The 11,861-nt window shown below is 36.1% G+C and overlaps 1 pseudogene; it reads left to right on the top strand.

Moving 5' to 3' along the window:
* Positions 1 to 6,034: 6,034 nt before the first annotated feature.
* Positions 6,035 to 10,469, top strand: LOC136823572 (ceramide synthase 6 pseudogene; annotated as a pseudogene).
* The last annotated feature ends 1,392 nt before the right edge of the window (positions 10,470 to 11,861 follow it).

The raw sequence follows: 11,861 nt of genomic DNA, 5'->3' as shown, positions 1-11,861 counted from the left end.
TGTTTTCACTTTATTATTCTGTAATCATTTCCTCTTAAAGGGGAATCTTTTGTTTTCCACAGCATAACTACATTCTTTGTTCTTTGTTCAAGTGTTTGTCCGTTGATTGTGTTATAAAATAAATGCGATTTGTTGGACGAAAAAACCCTGGGTACGTTAAGCTTGAATTGAAATATACGATACTTATTGGCCAAAACTTAGTCGGACTAAGTTGACAAAATTTTGGATTGGTGACTAAAATTAGGGCCGACTAAAAATTTGGGCCGACAAAAATTAAGGCCGACTAAATTTTGGGCCAAATTAAAATTTTTAATTATTTCCTTATTTTCCAGTATTTTAAGCTTTCTCCTATTTTCCATCTGGTTGTAAATTTAGAAATGGTCCAAATTTTTAGTCGGTCTTATTTATTAGTCGGTCCTTAGTGACTAAATTTTGACGAGGTGACTAAAATTAGGGCCGACTAAGTTTTGCCCAATAAGGTAATTATTTTCCCATTGATAACACTGATGAAAGGATTTGGTTGCTTTAATCGACCAATGTAGAGGTTTCCAACAAACACTGATGAGATAAGCTCTTCTCGGCGTGCTACGTGATCGACTTCCAGAGTAAACCGTCGTTTGCGTATTGTTGTAGAGATGGTACGCCGCAGTACAGCCTTTGTCATGTTCCAAGAATCGAATTCGTATCGATTCAACCGTTTTGTCTGAAAAATTTTACCCGATTAGTTTGAGATGACCCTTCCCATGTTCAGTGATCCGATCAGATCCGCCCCGGTGGATAATCATCCGGTGAAAATGACTGCAAAAATTTGCCTTATTTTAAGCCCCGGTAGAAAATGAATTGAAATTTACTATCCCAATCAAAACAGGGAAATTTAATCGAATGTAAGGTCTTACCCTGCTCAATAATCGTATCAATAAGGTCATACCCGGTCAAAAAAAACAAGATTTCAATGAACTCCAAGAAAACCAGACTCGCTAACCTTACACCGGTGGAAATTGAGTTAAATTCTCACCCTGTGAGGTTGAGTTTTTTTTTTCGAAGGCAACCCCCGGTGGATTTCAAAACTTTGCCGGGTCACTGACAGGGTAGGCTGTACTGAGACCTGCGTGATATCTACTGCCCGGGGGGGGGGGGGCAGCTGGCCAAAAGGACCGACGGGTATGTGCGGGCCCTAAGGGTACATTTTCCAATATGTTTAAAATGCACTGTAAGGGTCGAAAAAACTAGAGATGCACTGTAAGGGTAGAAATTTCAGAAAATTCTTGAAAAACCTAAACATTTTGACCAAAAATGCTATAATTTTGACCATTTTTTGCACGAAAGGGATCGAAAATTTTGGGGAAAATGCACTCTAAGGGTATGATTTTCACTGATTTTTGCTGCACCGTAAGGGTCTAATTTTAAAAGCCAATTTTCGGCCCGCACATACCGTCAGTCCGCAAACCCAGTGCCCCCCGGGATCTACTGCTAATTTCACTTCCATACGATTTGAAGCATCCCCACTGGAGTCTTATCCCAGGGGGGGGGGCACTCCAGGTAAGTGATCTACGGAACGCGCGGCCCTTAAGGGTTTGTTTTTTGGACTTTGGAAAGTGCACTGTAACTGTAAGGGTGTAAAATTTGAGAAAATACCAAATTTTGAGGTAAAATTTGAGAAATTTCAAAAAATTTCGAAAAATTGCACTATAATAGTCAGAAAATCTGCCGTATACTATCTTCGCTTTCTGATTTGAATTATGGCGCTGCGATTTCCCCCCATCAGAGAATTAGTAAAGGCAAAAAGTAGTTGAGCTCCAGCTCCTGGACTAGCACTATAAGGGTCGATTTCCAGCCAAATTTTTCCTACACTGAAAGAGTGGTCCGATTTTAGAGACCTGATTTTTGGCCGAACGTACGGGTTGTTTTCAAAATCGAGTGCCCAGCCCCCGGGAGTCTTATCCCCTTTTTATAGTGCTGTGCGAATTATTCTTGGAATTTTACAAATCGAACGTTTTTCGAATTCGAATGTTTTGAATTTGTTTTTGCTCCCGAAGGGAGCCTATGTTGCTTCACGAGGCCGTGCTGGGGATCGAGCTGGCGAAAAATTGTTCAAGAAAACGGGACGATGTAACCTAGTGACCGCATCTAAAAGATTGCCGTGTGGTGAGCTTTTAAGCTAGCTCGACCGCGCGAACAGATATTTTGCGTTTTTGGCGCTCCAAAGTCATAGCTTGGAATACAACAACACCGCGTGAACAGAAATTTAGCGTCTTTAGCGCTCCAAAGTCATAGCTTGGAATACAACAAAAAGCAAAAAACGAGGAAAAGGATAATTACAAGGTCTCAAAAGAAGGTTGTCTATTGCTCATTCCGACATCGACTTATAACCTGACTGAAATTCGAGCCGTTACTAGCAACCCTGCGGGGCCCAAGGCGCCGAGTATGCACCCGGCACAGTGACAAGCCGTTACTAGCAACCCTGACCCTACCTAACTGTTAGTTAATCAATTCCAAACAACAAAACCCCTGGAAAATTTAAAATGTCGGAATGAGCAATAGACAACCTTCTTTTGAGACCTTGTAATTATCCTCTCCCAAGCAACGAAGCAACTTGGGACCAGTTGGTTTCAGAAAGTAGAAGCTGTAGACTGTTCTGCAACTTTGATTGTAAGTATAAATACTATTTTATCAAAAGTAATGTTTCAGATAGGATGTATGATTGAAAATTATTTTAAAGAATTTCTTTTTGCTTTTTATCCTTGTTGTTACTTTTGGGTAATTATTATCAGAAATTGGAAAAAACTTTGCATACCACCATTAAGAGGCCCCCCCAGCGGACCCTCAATTCACGCAATCACGCAATTTTTTTTCGAAATTCACGCATTCACGCAAATTTTCCTCGAGTTTCACGCAATAACCCGATTTTTCAGGAAATCGGAAAATTTTCGGGGAAAATCGGGGAAACATTGGAAAATCGGGAAAACTGCACATGATCGGTGGAAAAAAGGAAAAATTCACGTATTCACGCACAAAATAGCCCAGATTCACGCATTCACGCAATCAAAAAGTGAATTTTCACGTTCACGCAAGTTTTTTCAATTCACGCATTCACGCATTTTTTTTCCAATTTTCACGCATTCACGCAACCGAAAATGCCCATTCACGCATTCACGCAAACCGCTGGGGGGGCCCCCATTAACGAACCTTCTGTTTATCTCCAGGCGATGTCAATTGAATTCAATTGATCCAAATTTTCGTAATTGAACTATCAAATTTTATCAAACACAATCAAACTATAGGTGTTTGGTTACTGAACCTGATCGAAAAGACGACCCTGGTCGAACGAAAGAAATATTTCTATCCCCAGACAAACAAATTGCGCTGCCAGATAAGTGAACCACGCGGCTGGATAAGTGAACGTGTTGTCACGAGTTAACGCATGGTCAACTAAGTTCGCATGAAAGCGGGCAGAATAGGTTATGGTGAAATTAACGCCCATGTGTGATCGCCCAATTGTTTAAGTACGTCTCGCAGACCACGCGTTCAGTCCGGGGTAAGTTTCAAAAAGTAATGTTAAAATCCTCGGACACGCAACAAGAAAATCGCTGGAGTCCGGGGAATCGGCAGGGTCGTTTGAACATAATTCAACTTTACCAGAATCTTTTAGTTTCGTGACTGTTCGATTTGGTTGCGGTAATCTAACACCTATCGTTTGATAATGTTAGATTAGATTGGTACCCGTGAAAAGGGTAATTTGCTTCATTTGAGGGAAACTTTACATTGCCTCCAAACTGCAGACCTTTCTTGGTCTGCACTTTGTCTAAGCTAAAATGTAAATTAAATGTTTTTGCCTTTTGAATTTTTACCATTTTATTACCAGAAAGCTCTATATTTGGAGGCGATACCAGTTTCCCTCCAGTGATTACCCTTTTTCACGCTAATCAAACAGTCTGATTGACATCACCTGGATATTTATTACAAATTATCTATTGACAGTCTCTTCTTCTCTATTCCTATTTCAGCTTTATGGTTTTGCCTTCCAGTCTTCGTTCATTCTGTAACTAAGGGGAAGTGAGACAGAGATTTGAGTCGAATAGAGTTGATAAATATACTAAAAGTTCTCTTCTTGCATTTAATTTATCTGTTGACTGAAACCACAGCCGCCATCTTGGATTTCCATTAAAAACTGAATTTTCCTATCCGTCAGACAAACATTTCTCGGGCCGCGGAAGAGCGTTCTCATACGCCCAATTCATAAGGGCGACAATTCACCATGACAAATACCATATTAACCATTAAAGTAGTTTTACACGTTGGATGTGTACCGCTTCAAATACGCTGAGTTTGCACAAAGATAGCAGTTGCTAAACCAATCATCAAACTTCATTTTAACATAACATTTTAATGACAAGAGAGTTTTGACTTCAAAATGTTGAACAAGAATTGGAATGAATTGTCTGCGTTTTTAATGGAGCTCTGCAATGTTTGTGCAATGGGACACCTAAACAGCAACCATTTTAACCGAACCTCCACAGAATCATCTCTTTTGTACTGTCCAAGAAACATGGATCTGTTTGTTGTTGAAGAGGATGTGACGATAGAGAGAAAAAGCTGACCAGAAAGCAGTATGTCCCATGTTATCTCAAGTAATCCCATTTTAGAGCAGTTGACGGTACACAAACTTGACATTAACACTCCTTTTGTTGGAGAAATTCCTGAAGGATATTTCATGTTATGTTCCTGTTGTTTGGTTGTATTTTGAATCATTTTGGTTTTGGAATGCTTCTGTATCCACTGTATTCTTTACAAAACAATATTACATTACGATATAGACAACAACTTTGCTGAAAATTATATCATTGTCAAAATGTAGTCTTGGAAATTATAAATTCATGTTTTGATATGTTTGTTATTTTTATTTTTGTTATTGTTGTTTCAAAGAAAATGCTTTTGAGAAGAAAGTCATTCTAATTATTTCCTGAAGATTATTCAAAGACATTGCCATAAAACATGAAAAACTTTGTAATTCAAGCTTTATAAGGTATCTATTAAAGGGCATGTTTAGTGCAGGCTATGGCTGAGAAAAATTGAATACTTTGCAATATCACTATTTCTGACAAAAATAAACACGGCATTTCGCTTTTTCTGAATTTCAAGCAATCACTGTCAAATGCCTGTCATCGGGAGCATCATAGCGAAAGCTACTTGCTAGTTATTTTTGTTGCTGCATTGCAAATGTGAGCATGAAAAATTGAATGAAAGAGTTGAAAATGTAATTCGAAATGTAATTCTGGATAGATATTCCCTACGATTACAAATTTGAAGATTAGAGTGCAATGAAATTTAGAAATGCAGAATTGATTTTGTTTATTACTTCTGCAGGGTCCCTGATTATCATAATTGATGAACAAAATGATGAAATATAATGGCTGCTTAAAAAGACGCTGTTTTCAAAAAATAGCGCGTCTAATAAAAGGCGGAGACAGAAGAGCAAGCATGTTTGGGGCGGCTCTGTTTTACCAAAGAGTTTTCTGAAGAAAATTCAAAGGTCACAGGAATATTAGGAAATATAATTCGTGAATTATTCATCGCTGTTTACTTAGTTATCTGCGTGATTTCATATTTCATTCCGATTTGATTTAATATCGTCGGTCAGACTCCATGAGATCAATTCAATTCAGTAAATGGCTATGAAAAAGTATAATCAAAGGTCTTGAATTAGTCTGAATTATTAAACAAAAGTACAGTTTTATTTTTGATAAATCATTTATTAAGATTGGTAAAATAAAGTTAAAAGGGAAAAAATATAGACTTTTGAGAAACTTTTTATTGTATAAGTTACTAGTCTCTTTTGCACTCCTCCCTCACTCTCTATTGAACATTGAACCGCGCACCATTTTCTATCGTACGAGAATTCAAATAATCTATTTTACAGACCTCAATTATTTGCAGAGTGTTATAAGAGTTTGTATAATGGTCTGTAATTTAACCAATTTTTATTCAACAGAATAGCGGGAATTGTGAATCGGATGTAAATAGTTGTTGAGAAAATGATTGTGTTTTATTGTCTATGAATAAACTATAGCTTTATGCTGTTCTAGGTCTAAAATACAAACTTTTGGTCACGAAGATTAGGTCTTATTGGTAGTTGTTTCACACAGCCGACCTTCGTCAAACTCTCCGTAAGTAAACTAAAATTTGATCATCCGTTTCACGGGAAATTATAGCTTAGTTACTGTACTCTCTTTTACTCTTTACCGCAAATGATTGATCCTTTGAAATTTGGTTTCGGTTCAAGTCAGTTTGTTATTGATAAAGTCAGTAATAATAAGTGTAGAATTTCGTTTGGTTTTGGGAGGTCATACAAATCCTCACACATCTAAGAAGCATGTTTTAACCAAGTTCCTTGTTTTAACATAGTGCACCGTCTTAGCTTTCACAATAAAGATAATTGTAAAAATAATCATCAGATACACGTGCCAAAGATTCAAGAGACAGGGATGTGTCTTATCTTTATTTATGTAAATGAGATATATCCCTGTCTCGATTCTTTGACACATGTGTCTGATCTTTTATTTTAACCAACGGCATCCCTGTCTCTATTATTCTTTACCCAAAGTTATCAACTTCACGAAATAGTTTTTACACCCCTGTCTCATTGAACTTATATCGATAAGAATTTTAGGGTATGCAGTGGGGATGATAAAGCGAAATTTTGTGAATGTTAACCGAGATTGGAATTGGACAAAAATCTTGTAGAAAATGTTTTTCTCAGTGTCTGAATCGTCCAAGAATCGTTCAAACATAAATAATTCATTCGAGATTTTCACTGCATTCGATAACTCTTTTCATTTCAATTAAAACTTCTTTTATGCGTGTGAATGAAGGTCATACACGCTTTTTTTTTTATAAGAATGGTGTAAATCCATTTCATCATGGATATTCTTAACTTTTTTAGGAAAATCATCCTAAAATATTCTTACAGCATTCTTATTACTTGGGGGTAATTGGCAATTTATAATTTAAAATGCTCTAAAAATGACATTCTTAGCTTGAGTAGCAAAATTCCATGATGGTGATATTCTTAGCATATTCTTAATTTTTTAGCCATTTTCATCATGGACATTCTTATAAAGTGTATTCTTATAAAAAAAAAAGCGTGTATGTGACTTATTTTGCACATGCAAGCAAAAAAAAAATGATTTAAGAATTACTTTATCTGTCATTTTGACATTTTGAATTAAAACTTATCTTTCCAGATCTTTCAAAATTTAATCATGCGATGTCTTCTAGGTTGTGTAAAAAAGAAATGGAACTATTTTAAAATTATCTTTAGAGTAACTCTTTTTATATTGTTCTTTTATCTTGCATTATTAGATTTTGAGGAATCTTCTTAAACATCTTAAAAGTGAATCGTCAAAGTAACATGATTCGTTATTTTCTTTAATTTTTCAGACCCTTCTATCGCTAACAAACAAAATATGTTTTCTGGACTCTATGATTGGTTCTGGGACGAACACAATTGGTTACCAGAAGGCTACACATGGGAAGATTTTGAATCAACACCCAACATTACAAAACCGCACGCTAAAGACTTGTATATCACGCCCTTCTTAGCTGTTGGTATATTTCTATTCCGGTATATCTTTGAGAAATATGCTGCGTTACGTCTTTGTAATGCTTTAGGTATTAAAAATGTTTCAAATGACAATAAATTATGTTCAAATGTGATATGTGAGACAGCTTTCAAATCTTCAACCAATCCAGACCAAGCAATGCTACGTCAGCTCAGTAAAGATACTGGTTGGACTTTTCAAGCTGTGTCACGTTGGTTTCGCCGACGTAGACGTGCTAAAAACAAAACGCCGCTTCTACGTAAAGCTACAGAATCATGTTGGCGTTGTTTCGTATATTTAGTCTTATTCGTTTATGGTTCTTACGTACTTTTCCGTACGGACTGGCTTTGGGACACTAAACAATTTTTGATTGGTTATATACGTACGCATAATCTTACGGTCGAATTACGTTGGTATTATTACATAGAGCTTGCCTTATATCTTCAAATGATGGTTACACAGTTGACAGATACGAAACGGAAAGACTTTTGGCAGCAATACATACATCACGTGGTCACTATCTTGTTGATAAGTGGTTCCTTCACGTCCGGACATTTTCGTTTCGGTGCTGTCATTATGTTCATACACGATGCGTCTGATTTTTGGCTGGAAGGAGCAAAAGTATGCAACTATGCCAAAATCGAACGTTTAAGTGAAATCTTTTTCATACTTTTCGCAGTCACTTTTTATCTAACACGTTGGGTTTATTTTCCGTTCTGGGTTTTACAAACATTTATGAAAGAAAACGGACGGATTTGTGGCAGTCAAACATCTTATTATTCATTCCCATACTTGATGCTATACCTCTGTTTTGTGTTGTGTGTTTTACATTTCTATTGGGGAGTATTGATTGGTCGAATGATTTATAAATTTACAGCAGCCGGTAAGATAGAGAAGGACGTTCGGAGTGACGATGATGAAGATGGTAGTGATGTTGGCGATACAGACTAAATCAAACTAAAAATTCAAGACACCAATCAAATAATAACACTTAGTACTACAGTAGACACCCGGTTATTCGAATCTGCACTTATTCGAAAAATTCGGTTATTCGAAGTGAGATGGCAGGCAAAAACACTCTCGGTTATTCGGACTTCAGTTATTTCAACTTTCAGTTATTCGAAGCGATTTCTATTCCCCTTGGAGCACATTATAGGCAAAATCATCCTCAGTTATTCGAATTTTTCTTATTGGGAGATCGTCGAGGGAGAACATTGATTTTCTGCGATTAAAATACCTTTTCCTTAAGAAATTATGTTTCAATATTCATGGCCATATATCAATATTCAAGCAATTTCTTTGTGTTTATTACCCTCAACTGAACCGCAATGCTTCAGAAAAGTCCCTCCAATTAAGGTCAAGTTGAGAATCTTGCGGGAAATGAATTTTTCAGTTATTCGAACTCCCGGTTATTCATATATAATATATAATAATCGTTACTCTTCCAATAGAATTCTTCTCCCAATGTATCAAAACGATTGCGATACATACGGGCCTCTTTTTCAAAAAAAAAGATTATTTTAACCGACAAATACATTCAATCAATGTGTTTGATTCTAATACACCTTTTCGACCGTAGTCTCGCGGTCAGGCGCGTGGCATTTTATTATTTAATTTACCACTCTAAACTCTATCCAATCCCTTTTTACACTTTTTTTCTATTGTCTTTAGGCGCGAAAAAGGGTTTAGGGTGGTAAAACGGACAAGAAAACGCTCACGCGGCAATTGACGGCTACGATCGAAAAGTTGTTTAAAATGCTATTAGATTTGAAATTTCATATATAAAAGTGCAAAGGCGCACTGAACCTTTCATGTCAAAGGTAGGTCGTGTTCACACTACAGACCTTCCTTAATAAAAATGTAGTTAGGAGAATCTTTTGTTGACTACAATACAGAACGTGCATTTAACAAAGAGTCGAACGCGTAGTATTGTAATTTTTAATCGATCTTCCTTAATTAAGAGTCGTAAGCTCTATTGTCTTAAGGGTAGGGTAGAGGCTTCCCTTAAAACAAAAGATTTTATTAAGGAAGCATAAACAAAGAATGCATGCAGTGAACAAAAGGTTTTACGATTTCAAAAACGAATGAACTGAGGAAAAAATTAGAAATAGTGCAAACGGTGTTGTTGATGTGTAAGATGAATGCAGTTATTGAGTAAAACCATTAGAACAAATATGTTTGCGAATTTCAAGTGATGTATGGATACCAATATCGACCAATCACAGGTGAAATCGAAACTCTCAATAAAAAATCAACCAATGAGAAGCCTTAAGCAAAATCAATTACCGTGTTATAATAGATCTCGTGAACGTACAAAGAACTGTAATAAACCAGTGTATTCATCCATCATAAATCTCTTTGTTTAACTTTGATAGATTTAATTAAGTAAACTTTCCAGTGTGAACGCGCCCGTAGTGTATCGAACTGTAGAGTGTCGTTTTTTATGATAGTTTCTTTTGTGGTGGGCTTACTGTACTTCCGTATGTACAATTGCTATGATTTATTATCGACATATATCTGCTTCATAATGCCGATAATAATAAAACTAATGATTGAAATTTAAGGGGGGATTCTTAATGACATCTAATTAACAAGCCTTATTTAGTAACAACGCGTCTTATTTAGAGTTATTTAAAAAGTGTACATTGCACTTTAAATTTATATACATATAGAAAGTAGAAAACTAAGTATTCGTTTTTTATTGTTGACCGGAATTATTTTTTCTAATAGTTTTTTCGTGTAAAACAACTTATGTTTTATAGTATTTACTGCTAGATTCCTAGATGAAAACTTGTATTTTTATCATATAAAATTATTACATTTCATTTTTAGTTTCCATTAAAGATTGTTGCTTGCAACGATAAAAATTGACCCATGTATTATCATTTCATTAGCTTGTAGAATAACTTATTGTTCGGGCCCATTTGGTATACTTTCCAGTCAGGTTAGTATTTCACAAAAAATTTAAATCAGACGCATGTGCCAAAGAATCTAAACAGGGATATATCTCTTTTACATAAATAAAGATAAGACATACATCCCTGTCTCTTGAATCTTTGGCACATGTATCTGATCCCTATTTTCAACAATGAGACACCCCTGTCTCGATTCTATTTTTTACAACTAGTCATAGCTTTCACTAAATGCCCCCACTGAAAGGTCATGTCATGCACTTATAAAGCTTTTAATGCTTTAAAGATTGAAACATAAAAAATAATCGGGAATAATTAATTGATTTGATTATTGATTGATTTAATTATTGATTGATTGATTGATTCTCTATTGCTACTTTGCCTAATAAAAAATAGTCAAGAGGATACTGCGGATAAAATTTATAAAAAAGTTCTGTGCCATCTTAAATAGGGCGAAATAGAAACCAATCCTAGCTAAGGCCCGGACTCCACTCGCCTACGCTGTGATTGCACTTCTCAAGCAAAATCTTTTATGTTGTTGGTCAAAAGAAAAATAAAGGAATGCCATTGTGGTCCATTCAGACGTACAGTCAGTAGAGAAAAGTTGAAATGCGCCTAAAGTGCATAGTACTTTTTCATGATGCAATCTTTTCTCCAAGCTGAAAGGATTGAATCCATTAAGATGATCGCAGCGCAGACAATGAAGAGACGTGCCTTCAGGAAGCTAGACTTTTTGAGTTTATAGCTATATACTTTCACTTTATGGTGTTTCTGTCTGACTGTCTGTGTGCCTAGTCTAACCACCGTTAAATGCCTTCGGGAAGGTCCCTCCTAACTTGGAAAGCCAGAATTGGAGCTATTTCACCAAACTACTGGAGCGCAAATTATTACGTAGGCTATCACAACTGAAAAAGTTGAATGTGCGCCTATACAAACTTTTTTCAGGTTTTCCAAATAGATTTACCACACTGAACAAACAGTGAAAACACTCTAAGTGAGGTAAATCTATTTAGAAGACCAAAAAAAAAAGTTTGTTTACATTGATTCACATTCAATTTTGGATTCACATGCATACGTTCTACTTTTTTCTACTTTGCCGGTATCTTGTTTTACCAAGTTAAGAAAGACATTCCTGAGTTACAACCATATAATCACATCTTTTGTGATATGGTCCAAGTATACAAACATCTCCACTACTACGATAAAAATACTCTTCCAAGTAAATTATCGACTCGAACACGTCCGAACAGGAGACACAAAGATGAGCTGATACCAAATTTTGGTAAAGATGGATTCCGAGGCGCACAAACCAACTCGTTCTTTTACAGGAGTATACCAAACTGGAATAGAT

The sequence above is a fragment of the Clytia hemisphaerica genome, unplaced genomic scaffold (assembly GCF_902728285.1).
Source record: "Clytia hemisphaerica strain Z4C2 unplaced genomic scaffold, Clytia hemisphaerica genome assembly, whole genome shotgun sequence".
Classification (NCBI taxonomy): Eukaryota; Metazoa; Cnidaria; class Hydrozoa; order Leptothecata; family Clytiidae; genus Clytia; species Clytia hemisphaerica.
This window is presented reverse-complemented; position numbering and strand designations above follow the sequence as displayed.